The sequence below is a fragment of the Podarcis vaucheri genome, assembly GCF_965113315.1.
Source record: "Podarcis vaucheri genome assembly, chromosome: 11".
NCBI classification, from domain to species: Eukaryota; Metazoa; Chordata; class Lepidosauria; order Squamata; family Lacertidae; genus Podarcis; species Podarcis vaucheri.
Window position 1 is genome coordinate 23,224,901 of NC_138749.1, and position 13,909 is coordinate 23,238,809.

Genomic DNA, 13,909 nt, shown 5'->3' on the forward strand with positions numbered 1-13,909 from the left:
CAATTTCCCTGCTGATACCAATGGACTGATGGGTTATAACTATTTATAAATAGAATGTTAAAACAGTTAAACTGAATTACATTCAAGAAAGTAGTATGGATCTTAAAATATATATCTCAGCTGCCAAAGGCCAGGGTCAAGCATACGATGAAAACTATATAACAAAGGTGCCAAGTGCACCTCTGTGCGGAGGAAATTCTACAACTTAGGGGCTGCCATAGAGAACGTCCTCTCCTAGGCTGCCCCCAGATTTCGGAGGGTGGTGGAATTACTAAGAGAGCCTCCACTGCCAATTCTAACACATGAGAAATTCTGCAGGGAAGGAAACAATCTTTCAGATATTTGGGTCCTATTTTATTTAGGATTATAACACAATCCTCCGTGCGCCAGTAGCAGTTTAGTCATGCTGGCCACATGACCTGGAAAGCTGTCTGTGGATAAACGCCGGCTCCCTCAGCCTGAAAAGCAAGATGAGTGCCACACCCCATAGTAACCTTTGATAGGACCTAACCATCCAGAGGTCCTTTAGCTTTTTATCTATAACACTAATTGGGCCCAGAAGCAAAGAGCAACGGGTATATCTTTTTTTAAAAAACAGGGGTTATGCAAGTTTAAATGGAAACTCAATAACCTGACTGCTGAATTTTGGACCAGTTGAAGTTTCCAAGTCATCTTCAAGGGCAGCCCCATGTAAAGCATGTTATAATACTCCAGTCTGAAAGTTACAAGATAATAAATTACAGTGACCAGGAAACCTCTATCCAAAAGAGGGTGTAGCTAGCAAATCAGATGGAGCTGGAAAGAGGCACTCCACATCATCAAGGTCACTTGAACCTCCAGTGGCAATGTTATACACCCATTCAATAAACAGATTCAAGCTTTGTACTTGAAGAAAACATCCAGAGAAATCAACTTATTGCTCATGATGCAACAGCATAAACAACTTGCATTCACTGTAACAGTATAGTTTTAAAAGAAATAAGAATAAATAGGGGGGGCATATACCACAATATACTGATGTACCCTGAATCATAACAAAAAAGAGAAAGTGTAGAATAATGCCATACAAATGCCAACTAATGAAAACGACAACCTTCAAAGCAGCTCAAGCGCAAGTCCTATAAATAGTGGTCAATTGTCAGCTTGTCAAAAGATGCAGCATGCCTCTGGATTTGAGTCACACCCAGTGAAGCAATAAGCTCTGCCAGAGCTAAAAATAATACACTATCTCAACTGATAAACTAGTATGTAAGTGAGTGTTCAACTGGAAAGGGTACACTACTCTGTTCAAGACTGTTCTGTTCCAGTTGAACAAAACAAAGCAGCGGCTTTATCAACATTGTTTCAGCAATGGAAGGAGTAGTTATACGGCATTGGGTGGAAACTCCAATACGTTATCAGGAGCATTTTGCTGATCAAGATTTGGATGCGTGCAAACTAAACCACTCTCTGTACGCCTTGCCAGGCCCAGCCTCAGCCACTCAGACAAAGAATATACATACAGTCAAGAGTACTGCTGAAAAAGAGCAGAACCATACAGATGAAGAAAAGCCTAAATTTCAAGTCTTACTAGATGTTGTGCAGTTCCGTCCTGAAGATGTTATCATTCAAACCTTTGAAGGCTGGCTCCTGATCAAAGCTCAGCATGGACCCAGGATGGATGAACATGGCTTTATAGCCAGAAGCTTTACTAGACAATACAAATTGCCAGACAGAGTTGAAACAAAAGATCTGAATGCTCTTTTCTGCCATGATGGCATTTTGGTTATTGAAACTAAGACCCTGAACAAGAAATGAATTATAGACTTTTTGTTACTGGTGAGACAATATTGTTCCTACTATAGCTTAAGCAATTATGTACTGTGGTGCTCTGCATGCAGAACTGCATTTACAATGAAGATAAAGACATGCCTTTGCATATTTTACCCAGTTTGATTGTTTGATGTGAAAGACAGTATTTGCTCCCAACAGCTGCTGATGTACGGACATTCATAACAAGGCTATCTGACAGAACAGCATGAAGGCTTGAAAAGATGTACAAGATGGATGCAAAAGAATGTGTAAAGGGAAGGTTTTACTAAAGAAGAGCAGAAACAGGAAGCTGCATTTGGAATCTTAAGGCACTTGTATTCAAGAGGCAAAAGATTTAAGCCTAGAGCATACTTTTTATTGAAATAGGATTTTCATGCTGGAAACTGCTGCATTATTAGCACTGTGGCCATGATCCGAAGAAGTAATTTGTGTATAAGTAAACCAACCAGACAGGTGGACCTCTCTTTAAAGTTTGCCCTATAGCAACTATAACAACTCCTACTCCTGAAGAGGTAAATCAATTTCTAAACTGAACAATAAATTCTCAGTCCCAGATATATTAATATACTGTATTGTAGTATTGAACAATTGATCTTCAAAGTGTTTTTTCTCCAAAGCAAAGATTTGTTATATATGCTCTTCTAAATACTTCAACATTCTGCTTTTGGGAGAACAGCAGCTGTGTAAGTAAGTCTGCTCCTTTCAAGTGTAGTTAAAATAAGTATGACTGCTGAGCTATGAATAGTAAAGGAATTCAAAGGAGAAAGAGCCAAGCTAAATACAGGCTCTCATTACGGGCACCTGTCATTTGGAAACATTAAAAGATAAAATATTGTTGCAATTTATCTAGATGCTTTTTAATTTTATTACATTACCTGGACTAAGACTGTTGATGCAAAAGAATGCCAAATCAGCTCTTGCCATCAGCTACATGCACAGTTGGAGGACTTAATTGGGGGGATGGGAAGGAGAAAGGAGTGCCTAAACCAGCCCCCAAGACTACATCCCCATATCTATGAGGTGATCAGTATTGTCACTGATTTGGAAGCATGCTTGGAATGAACCACAGTTGCAAACTGATTGCTGCCTTGAAATTCTATTCTGTCTCCAGCTCAGCAGCCTTTTACACTCCCAGCAGGATGATGCATATATAAACACCTCTTTCTTTGTGTATCATTAGCTGGATCAGGTTAATTTTAAGTTTAAGATCTGCAAATTGCTCAAAATTTATGAAGGCAAACATGCATCTGGAACCATACAAAATGGGGAAAGCAACTGAGTAACTTAAGAGTAACAACAACAAGAAACAGTAGAGAATACTATAGTGCTTCCAAGCAGGGGCTTGATCTGCAGGTTAATCTTAACAGGTTGTTGAGAGATCACAAATGGGTAGTTGGGAGCAAACTTTTTTTTAAAAAAAAAAAAATATTTTCTTCAGAAAGGAAAAATCTGGATTAAATCAGAGTTGGCATTTTTTTATCCCTCTTTGTTTCTCTTTATGTATTTCCATAAGTCATTACAGTTTGGGGGGACCAATATTAAATGATAATCTCAAAACATTTTATGAAATATCTGCAACTGGATTTCCAAGGGTTGATATATTACAGCAGGAATGTCCAACCAGTAGGTCACACTCTACCAGTAGATCCCCGGCTGATCCTGGTAGATCGTGGGATCCTTGTCGTGTACATAAAGTTACGGGGGGGGGAGAGCTAAAAAACCCTGTGCAATCCACGTCAAAAGGCAAGTAGATAAATAGGCACCCTCCCTTCAGATGTGAAGGAAATAAGCAGCTATCCTATCTTTAAAAGACATCTGAAGGCTTCAGGGAAGTTTTTAATATTTAATGCTGTACTGTTTTTAACACTTGATTGGGAGCCGCCCAGAGTGGCTGGGGAAACTCAGTCAGATGGGCGGGCTATAAATAATAAATTATTATTATTATTATTATTAGTAGTAGTAGTAGTAGTAGTAGTAGTATTAGTATTATTAGTATTAGTATTAGTATTACCGCTCCAGCGGGAAGGTAAACGGCATTTCCATGCACTGCTCTGGTTCGCCAGAAGTGGCATAGTCATGCTGGCCACATGACCCGGAAGTTGTACGCCAGCTCCCTCGGCCAATAAAGCAAGATGAGCGCCACAACCGAGAGTCGGCTATGACTGGACCTAATGGTCAGGGGTCCCTTTACCTTTTTTTAATCCAAAAAAACCTCAACAACTCTGGGCAATCCACTCACCCCACACACACTCCTCCTCCCTCCAATGACAATGGGTAGATCACTGTCAGTTTTTTAATACTGGGAGTAGATCACAGTCTCTTGAGAGTTGGATGTGCCTGTATTACAGTATAAGTGCTACACGTGACACTTTCTAATCTGATGAGACACAGTTATGAGAGGTCTGCAAAAAGCACCACTATTGCTCATAAGTAGTACTGTGAGATTTTATGAGTTCCATATCACTGCATGACATACATAGTTTAAGGCACAGTCTGACACAGTGATAGTCTTTTGAAAGTATCTGTTTGCTTTCTTCAAGTGCCTGGGCCCATGGATGCCATTGTATACATTGCAAAGCAGATGTCATCAAGCCATATTAAACTTCCTAAGCAGCTTATATTTATAAGCAATCACAAAAACTGTTCCTGGCAGTATATTTTTTCTGCATGTTATACTAAGCAATTTGAAAATATTTTCTTTTAAAGTTCTTAAGGCCAATGAACAATAATGCTCCCCATCCAAAAGTATCATCCTTCAAACCTTATCCACAGCAAGATTAGATAGCCAAAACCACCCAGTGAGCAAAATGTTTACAAGGCACTTCTATTTTAAGTTCAGCATGAAGTAGATCACATGAGGTTTCCCTTCAAATTAAAAGACATAACATTGTGTACTTAACCTAATTAAAGTTTCACATTTTATTCACAACTATTGAGAGCCTTGCCTCCTGTCATCTGTTACCCCTATCTCCCTTTTTCCCAAGGGAAGGCCTTTTTTGGCTTGGAGAAAGTGGGGGCAGAGTGGCAAAGAGAACCTGACACCAAAATCTACATTGGTAGAATAAAAACCTGAAGGTGGATAACTTAGAAGAAGATGTTTTTCGTTTTGTTTCTCCATCTTCCACTCACTTAAGTAGACATCTATTCATAGAAATCAAACAAAATTATTTGCATACAAGACTTAAGTATTTGAATCAATGAGTTTAGCACTTTGAACTGAAAGATACTTCACAACAGTTTTTTGAGTAAATCAAGCCTTTTCACAGTTCTGATTCTTGGAACTGAAGCTAGTGTTATCTGCAAAATTCACATATTAATCTGATTAGCATGGGAAAGGAAGTGACTTTAAATGTATTTCATCAGTCATTTTGGCTTGTAATTCTTAGATAATGAAAGTAAATCAGCTGACATATTTCACAGCTATACAATCATTATTTTAAAAAAGCTTTAAACAGTACCTCATTCACATTTAAGAAAGATCAGCTGCTCGCAGTTCCCCAGAGAAAGTGATTGATGCAACTTAAATCTTAGAATGTGGTAAGAATTTGCTTAATAGCAATCGTACAAATGAAGCAATTTAGCAACAGAGGTAGCAAAATTTTAATATGTACAATGTGTTACCTCCCTCATAGTACCATTCCCTTCTGACATGTGCTAGTATGTTCTCGCACTGTGTTTTATCAGGAAAAAAAATATGAAAGGAATACTAGTGGGAAGAACAGATGTATCAACATAGGTTTGTTTACAACAAAACTATAGATTAGTGGTGGACTCCCCCCCCCCACAACACACACAATTACTGTTAGCTTTAATGTAATCACATATAACGCTTCATTGTGAGCAGAAATGCACTTAATAACATATTGTTGTGAATTGGGGGACAGATTCCCCTAGAAGTCCTGGGTACCAGATTCCTCCTCCCTTAATTTCTAGACTTAGTAAATGTAGAAGATTACTAAATACTTGAAGTCTTCACCCAGGTGTGAGACAACTTAGCAGTGTAAAAATTCAGACTGAATCAGTTTCCTGGCCTGGAACTGCCTGGGGAGAAAAACCATCATGTAGTACAAGGAAAGTAATGGGCAATTGACACAAACAGTTACCCTGTGCGAGCGTGAGCCCCTCCTCCCATGAGGGGATGATGAGCAGAGACAAAGGGCATATTTAGGATTTCAGTGTTTGATTATGTAACCTGGGAGGGAGAGTTCCATGTGGGCAGTGGGTGGTAGTGTAGGCTGAAGGAAAACTTGCCTTTAAAAAAGGCGTTTTGGAAAGGGGGGCAGACAGAACTCCATGTGGAGCTGGCTGGGAGAGGCTGTACACACAGACTGGGGAGCATGGCAGTCTTCTGCTCTGGGCCCAAGCTTGCTGAAACTATGAGGGCAACAACAAGATAGATGTACTCCATCCTTCAACTCAGGTGTAAATACGTGTAAATGAACCATATTTCTTCACCAGCCTGACCCATCTCTGCCTCTTGACCTTCCTCCTTCCTTGCTTCAGTTTCTGCCTCTGATTCTGGACTTCTCTCTGCCCCAGACTTTCCCAGGTCTATAAGTGCTGTTACCTCTTTGCTTTCTGACACCTCCTCTACCCAGTCTTCTACCACTTCTCCCTATGATCACTCATCATTGTCCCACCATCACTGTCCTGGGAGAGACGCGGTGGCTTGGGCAAGTGCAGGCTCCGTGCTGCGCGAACGGTCCACCCGTTGCCTTCCTCCCCCCAGCTGTAGGGCGGCTGAGTGGGGGGAGGAGGCAGACTCCGGAGGCCCCGCGGTGCGCCCTGCCCCTATGGGTAGCTCATGCTGCCCCAGGCACCCAAGCGGCTTCCTCCACCACTGCCAAGCTCTGAGCCTTCTTCGCTTGTTGGTTCCCCAGCTGGTTTCTCCCATCATTCCTCTGCATCTAACCAGTCCATGACAAAGTTCTTTTTCACTTAGATTTCTAAGCTAGAAAGTTAACTGTATTACTACTTTCAGTGCTTTCTTTCTTTTTTTTAAGAAAAAGAGATGCTGGAACTCATCATGAACGTCTCTCTTGTTCACTTATAATGGCAATGGCACCCACCTGAGAGGTGCCAGAAGTGAGTTCCAGCTGAAAATAAGCCCTGACTACTTTCATATTCAGTCAAATAAACTACCCTCTTTTTTTCATCACATTAGAATCTGTATTTCATCTGGATAACTGGACAACTTACCTTTTCTGTCTTAGAAGAACTGTACGATGAGAAATGCTGATGTACTTCCACTTTTTTAAACCCTCCTCATCTCAAAACCACACATGGTATCAACTCTCAACAGAAATTACTTATCCAAGTTCAAAATATCTGCAGAACCGGTAACTCTGGTTTCCAGGGAAATGTTCTGTTGTTACTCTTTCAAAATTCTAAAGCATATGGTTAGAGCAAAGCAAATCACCTCTCATAAAATACAGTGAAAACTATACTTTGAGTTATTATTTATAATGAACTCAGGAATGATCTGTGTGTGTGTCAGCACTAAGTCTGCAAAATAGTATTTTGCTTTTCACTGGTAAACTGCCTTTTCATATTACAGTACTCAAGGTGGCATACAATCCGTAAAAATGTATTTTATTGAATAGTTTCATAACTTCATTTCTGACATGTCAAAGATGAGTCTGGCTCAGAAGGGTTTTCAGGGCTAAATAGCACCTGATGCAAATTGCAGCTTTCCCTCCTCCCATTGCTTTGGGCAATGATTTTCAAAGGGACCACAACAAGGAGGAAAGTGTTGACCCTCTCCCTGTAATCCTGAGCCTGTCTGCCCCTACCCTGCCCTGCAGCTGCTGTTTGCATTTTTTTAAAAGGTTCAAGAAACTTAGAGATGCATTTCCATTGGCATCAATGGGAGCTTCCTTGTCCCTCAACCTCCATTTGACCACCCAAGATACTACATTGTCCATGAAGAAACACTGTTTGTAAGTAGTAATATTAGGATAGGTAGAATTGAAATGTTTGTTTATTTTCATACACCCAGTGCCAGCCCACCCATGAGGTGGGGTGAAGCAGCTGCCTCGGGCAGCAGAAACCCCCAAGGCAGCACCCTTGTAGGTCCCCAGCAGCACTGGTTTCAGACAAGATCTCATGAGAGCTCACCAGAACCTGCTAGCATCATCACCACTTCATGCCACCACTGCACAACCTAGGTAAGGGATGCTTCAGCAGTGGGGGGGGGGGAGCGCAGGGCCTCATGTGGTGAAATGGGAACATGCCGTCCCATACATCCATTCCCTTTTGCCTTCTTAACCCTTTTAATAAAATCTCTTAAAATTGGCTGTTGGAGTTGTTTGCACCAGTCTCAAAGCGATACTTCCTCACATGCCTAGACTATTAGACTTCATGTTACATGTGTGTATCAGTGGGATTTCACCATGGAAAGCAAGTTGCCCTGCTTCTGCAGGGACAGACAGGAGTGGGCTGGTGCTACTCCTCTTCCCTGGCATACAAATTGGTGTTCATCACTACATCTTGTAAGAGGGCATTTCACAGTTTAAATATGTGCCGTGTGAAGAAATGCTTCCTTTTGTCTGAATCTTCCAACATTTAAATTTATTGGATGTCCCTTGTTCTAGTATTATTAGAGGGAGAAAAGTCTATTGATCCACATTCTCCACACCATCAGTAATTTTATAAACCTCTATCATGTTCCATTTTAGTCACCATTTTTCTAAGCTCAAGACCTCCAAATATTGTAATCTTTTCTTATGGGGAAGTTGTTCCCATCACATGATCATTTTGGCTGACCTTTTCAAGACTTGCAATATCCTTTATGAGGTGTGGTGGCATATGAAGAAGGCTCAGGGAAAGAAACTGAAAAATTGGGGGTAATTTCTCGGTTTTTCTGTTCTTTTTTCCTGCTCCTTCACATCTCCACTTGCAACCAGAATTGAATACAGTATTCAAAGTATGGTTGCACCACAGATCTGTATAATGGTATTATAATTCTGGCAGCTTAATTTTCAATCCATTTCTTGATTATCCCTAACATAGAATTTATTGCTTTTATAACTGCTGCACACTGCATTGACATTTTCCTCTGGCTATCCACTACAACTGCAAGATCAAGTGCCAGCAGAAGCAAAAAGAAATAGCAGTAGTGCAGAGGAGCATGTGAGGTTTTGAGTTCCCTGCCTCTATATCCAATACATGCAGTATCACCAGGATAGAGCCATTTCTTTACACAAAGAATAAATTTCACAAGAACTGAAAGTTAAAAGTTACAAGGATAGCTATAGCTATTTCTCAAAATCAAGACTTTCATGTTCAGCTGAACCCCCAAATCCAAGTTCTATTCAAATGTATATAAGATAAAAAATTACTGGTGATCAAATATATTTCAGCATTTATTTTCACTGATTGCTGAAAGACCATGTATTACGGTGCAGTATATATTTTCTCTGCTTTTAGCCTGGTAGCTTGATTTTCTAAAACGTTTGGTGCCCCCTAGTGGCATTACGTACATTAGTTTCTAAAGTTCTGTATGAAATACTGATACAATTAGAGCTAAATAAAATAATTTAAAACAAAGAAAGCCAATTCATAATATACTGAAAGTATACTTTGTTTCTCCTGGAAGTTTAAATCATGCTCTTTTTAAGTAGCACTACTTCCTTTGAATTCATCTAGTCCAGGGATGAGGAGCTGTTTCATACTTGTTTGATGCCAAATCCCACAGAGAACACAGCAAGGATGGGGGTGAGCAGCAAGGCTAAGCACCCAAACCACAGATAGCTCAGAGTAAGCAATTCATTCCAACAAGGGCTGGAAGTAGCCTGAGGCCTTTGTATTCGGACTACTTCCTCCAGACTCCACCACCCTGTAGAGAACTCCGGAGCCTTAAGGGCCAATCCTCTTGCATGAAGACGGGCACTCTCCCTGTGTATCAGAGCCTTTCTTCTGGTGCACTCCCTAAACTGCTGGAGTGGTGATATATGGTGGGAGACACCTGGCTTTTCAGGGAAAGGTGGCTGTGCAGGGCTGGGCTCTAGCCCTATAGATCCAGTGATCTGGGAGGTTTTTCTGGCGGCTGTTTTCCAACAGCCTCAGATGCAATGGTCTCATTATCTTCAGCAGTCAGCTCTGGCTCTGACCCTGATATGGTTCCCCATCTGGTGCCCCTGCAGCCCCCAAGTCTATGTCCAGATCACTGATAAGAGTCAGGCAGGAACTCCAGCTCCAGCTCCATAAAAATGGACACTGGTTAGTAATTAAGGCAGTTGCACAAGAGTCATGGTTTCCCCAACTGATCTAGTCCAACACACACACACACACACACACACACACACACACACACACACACACTCCATCTATCACAGTAGCCTATCACAGAATATTAACCAACAACAACATATTACCCTATCACAAAACTGAAATATTGTAGATGAATTATTTGATTCCATTAATTCAGAGGTATAGCAGATTGGTAGTAGCTATCCTGCGACTTGGGAGCCACACACAACTTTTGGGTTGTTCATTTCTCTTCAAGTTCCAAGCGGGTAAATAAAGTGATGTTTCAATTTATTCTTGTTTTTCCTACACCCCCAGCAACATACTAGATGTGAAGTGGAGAAAACACGGGGAAAGGGAACAGTATTAGCAAAGACTGTAGCACACAAGTGTAGCTAGTGGCTACAAACCAAGGGCCATCCTGTAAGAGAAATAATGAATCATAGTGTCTTGGCTCAGGAGCTTTATTATTACTGTATTTTTGCTGTCAAGGAGGGGAAGAGATGCTTATTGGATTATCTGCCTCAGGTTCCCAAATAACTAGCCTGACTTGGATGCTCTGTTCCTTAATTTGGTGGGAGGCGGGGCGGGGGGGTAGCATTTGCTACTTTGCTTCAGGCAGTAAAGTGTATTTGGCCAGTCCTGAGAAAGAGGATCTTTAACTCTGCCCATGTCGTGGTCCTGTGTAGCATTATAAACAGGTTTCTTTCTGGGGGAGGGGAGCTCCAATTTTTTGTTAAAGCACAAACAATGAGTTAAATCCCCCTTCATTATAGTCCCATGCTGGTTTATCACCAGCTGCTGCCCCCAAGTTATTTATTATCTACACAAGAACTAAAAATGTCAATAACATAAAGTTTAGTTCCACTCTGAGCAATGAACATACAAATCTGAATTTACCCTGAGTCTGGCTACCACAACTAAATGTTTATTTCATCTACTCACAAAGGCCTTTACACCTCGTTGGGAACATCCATTAAAAACATTTCTTTTGTGTTCTGTATAAAAGAAATAGGTTTAAATATCTCACTGCTAATCGCAAATTGAATCAATATTTCATGGTATCATCTTGTTAACAGCCCTGCTACTTCGGAAGCTCAGGGGTGAATGGCAGAATACTACCACCCAGACAGAAGAGGGAGTTATATCAGCAGATTTGCTGGAACCCATGATTTGCAGAAATGCACAAAACTTTAGGGGAGAGGGAAAACAAAAAAAATCCCAGTCTGGAATGAGCACGTTCAATGGAATGGTGGGTGGGGGGGCAGTAAAACTGGGAAGGGAAATGGAGTGGAACAGCCTAGAAAAAAGCATGGTTAACTGAACAGAAGTAGGTCCCACTTGTACCTTTTATGTTGTTGTTGCACTGACCTTTGCCTTCCCTCACCTATTGCACCTACCTTTTATCACCTCTTACTCATTTCATGGTGTTTTAAAATGAACACTGAAGAATGGACAATGTCCTTTGCTCCGCAAATCACCTAGCAATATGTTAAGTATTTATCAGAACTACATTCCACTGATTTCAATGCCATAGTTCTAAGTATGAAGGCTGAGAGTTGCAGCTTAAAGATTTTTATTTTAAACAGATGGAATATATTGTGTTGATTTTAACACTTTGAACTTTATGTGTGGTGTACTGTACTGGAGACTTTCCTTAGAAACACTTTGTATGTATTCCATAATTTTAAAGCTCTCCTTGCACCAAATATCTGGCTGAGACTCACACAACTTTCAGAGCACTGCTGAACACAGAACAAAATTCCCAAAATTAACAAGTGTTCCCCTGTTCAGCCTGCTACTTGCTTATATGTTTCCAGGCAGCCCATTAATTACAGTATTTTTCCCCTGGAGCAAAAAACTCATGAGAGTGCTCTGACAACAACAGCAAATACACATGACAAGGTCATATAAAACACATGACCAGTCAAGTTTATATCACTGGTGTTACTGAGGTTTTTTATATCACTGGTGTTACTGAGGTTTTCCAATAATTTATATATATATAAATTATTGGAAAACATCACCACAAGAGAATAATCATGGAAGCCATCGAGATAGAGAAACACCCTCACAACATGAACAAGCGTGACGACACGTCCCGCCTGCCAGACATCTGGAAATTAGCCCTCCCCACAAAAACCGACACCAGAACCAGAGGCACACAGAACGCCGTCACCAATCAACCACACCAGACCCAAACCCAGACCCTCTCCACAGACATATTACAGACTCCATCCAGTAGCCAAACTATAGTGGCACCTCCGGATGCTGCACCCCCCTGCAATCCCTACACAGATCTGGCTGACACAAGGCACAAAACCACAGCTCGCCCCTATACACGAAGCCAAGCCAGAGCACAACTAAATGCAGCACAGCCATCTTCTCAGAAAAACTCTTCACAAGCTCAAGAGGTCAAGACACGAAAGCTTTAGCAACTAATCTACACTTAATGACCCACCCAGTGATATTCAGAATATCACTCATGAAATCACCCAAGATATCCCTCAAGTAATTAAGGAACAAAAGAAGAAAAGGCACACTAATCTAGGAACTTCCTCTCTGCCCAGAACGTTGGAGGCTATACACCACACCCCTCAACAGTATTTATAGGAACTCAAACACCAGACTCTGCTCTGTTCCAGTAACAAGAAGCCGAAAGCACCAGCCTGAAGATGACGAGTGAGACCTCGTCGAAACGTCGCACAGACACCCCGACTCTTACACGGGAAGACACCCGAAGACACCAAAACCTGCATATATATATATATATATATATATATATATATATATATATATATATAGCTTTTTAACATATCAGTGAAGTCTATTTATATATTTATATTATGGACAGAGTGCAAACTCAAAGCCCATTTTCAGTATCCTTCCAACCCAATCCTTCCAATCCACAAAGTTATTTCTGCAGCTTTACCCTCTAACATTTTTCTAAGGTGGTCAATATTTACATTGGTGGGGGAAAAACCAGAGTATAACTATGTATCTACACACAGCCAGGTCTATTACATACAGAGGTCTATTCTGAAACTGTTATGTTGTACCGTTTACACAGTACAACACAGTATTAATGAGGTAGGGTGGCATACAACTTCCCCTCCATTTCATCCTCACAACAATCTTCTGCGGTGGATTAGGATGAGAGATGGTAGCTAGCTCACGCAACTCAACATGATTTGTGGCTGATATGGGATTTGAACCTAGTCTAAACCCATCACTAACCTCTTCACTACACTGACTCTAAGTGTGTACATCCAGACTAAATCAGGAGAGTTGCCACCACATTGGCACCCTTGGAACCGTACAAGTGCACAAAATCAGAAAGCACTCTCCCACCGCAGAGTCTTAGACTTGATAGTAAAACCAAGCTGTTGCTTCTGCCTTACTGCCAGTAATCATCCTCAAATACAGACATATTCTCCTGTGCTCCACAACCAATTATAATTTCTATAATTTCTACTACTGTTTTTCGTCATGTATACATTCTGTCCCCTTTTTTATCCTGGTTATGCATACATTCTGATCCCCACCTTTTAGACAAGAACTGAAGTTGGACATACTGCATTGCCATATGGAAACAGTGACCAATGTTATAAAGGTAAAGGTAAAGGTACCCCTGCCCGTACGGGCCAGTTGTGTCCGACTCTAGGGTTGCGTGCTCATCTCGCTCTAGAGTCCGTGAGCCGGCGCCGTCCGAAGACACTTCTGGGTCACGTGGCCAGCGTGACAAAGCTGCAGCTGGCGAGCCAGCACCAGCGCAGCACACGGAAACCAATGATATACTTACTACAAAAATGGAAGAGTATATGAGATCAGAGTTTTGAGGATGAACAAA

General features: G+C 41.1%; 1 protein-coding gene across 2 annotated transcripts in view; it reads right to left on the reverse strand.

Moving 5' to 3' along the window:
• Positions 1-13,909, reverse strand: part of ARL15 (ARF like GTPase 15) — a 185,918-nt gene that overhangs the window by 169,349 nt on the left and 2,660 nt on the right. The gene's annotated exons all lie outside the window — the stretch shown is intronic.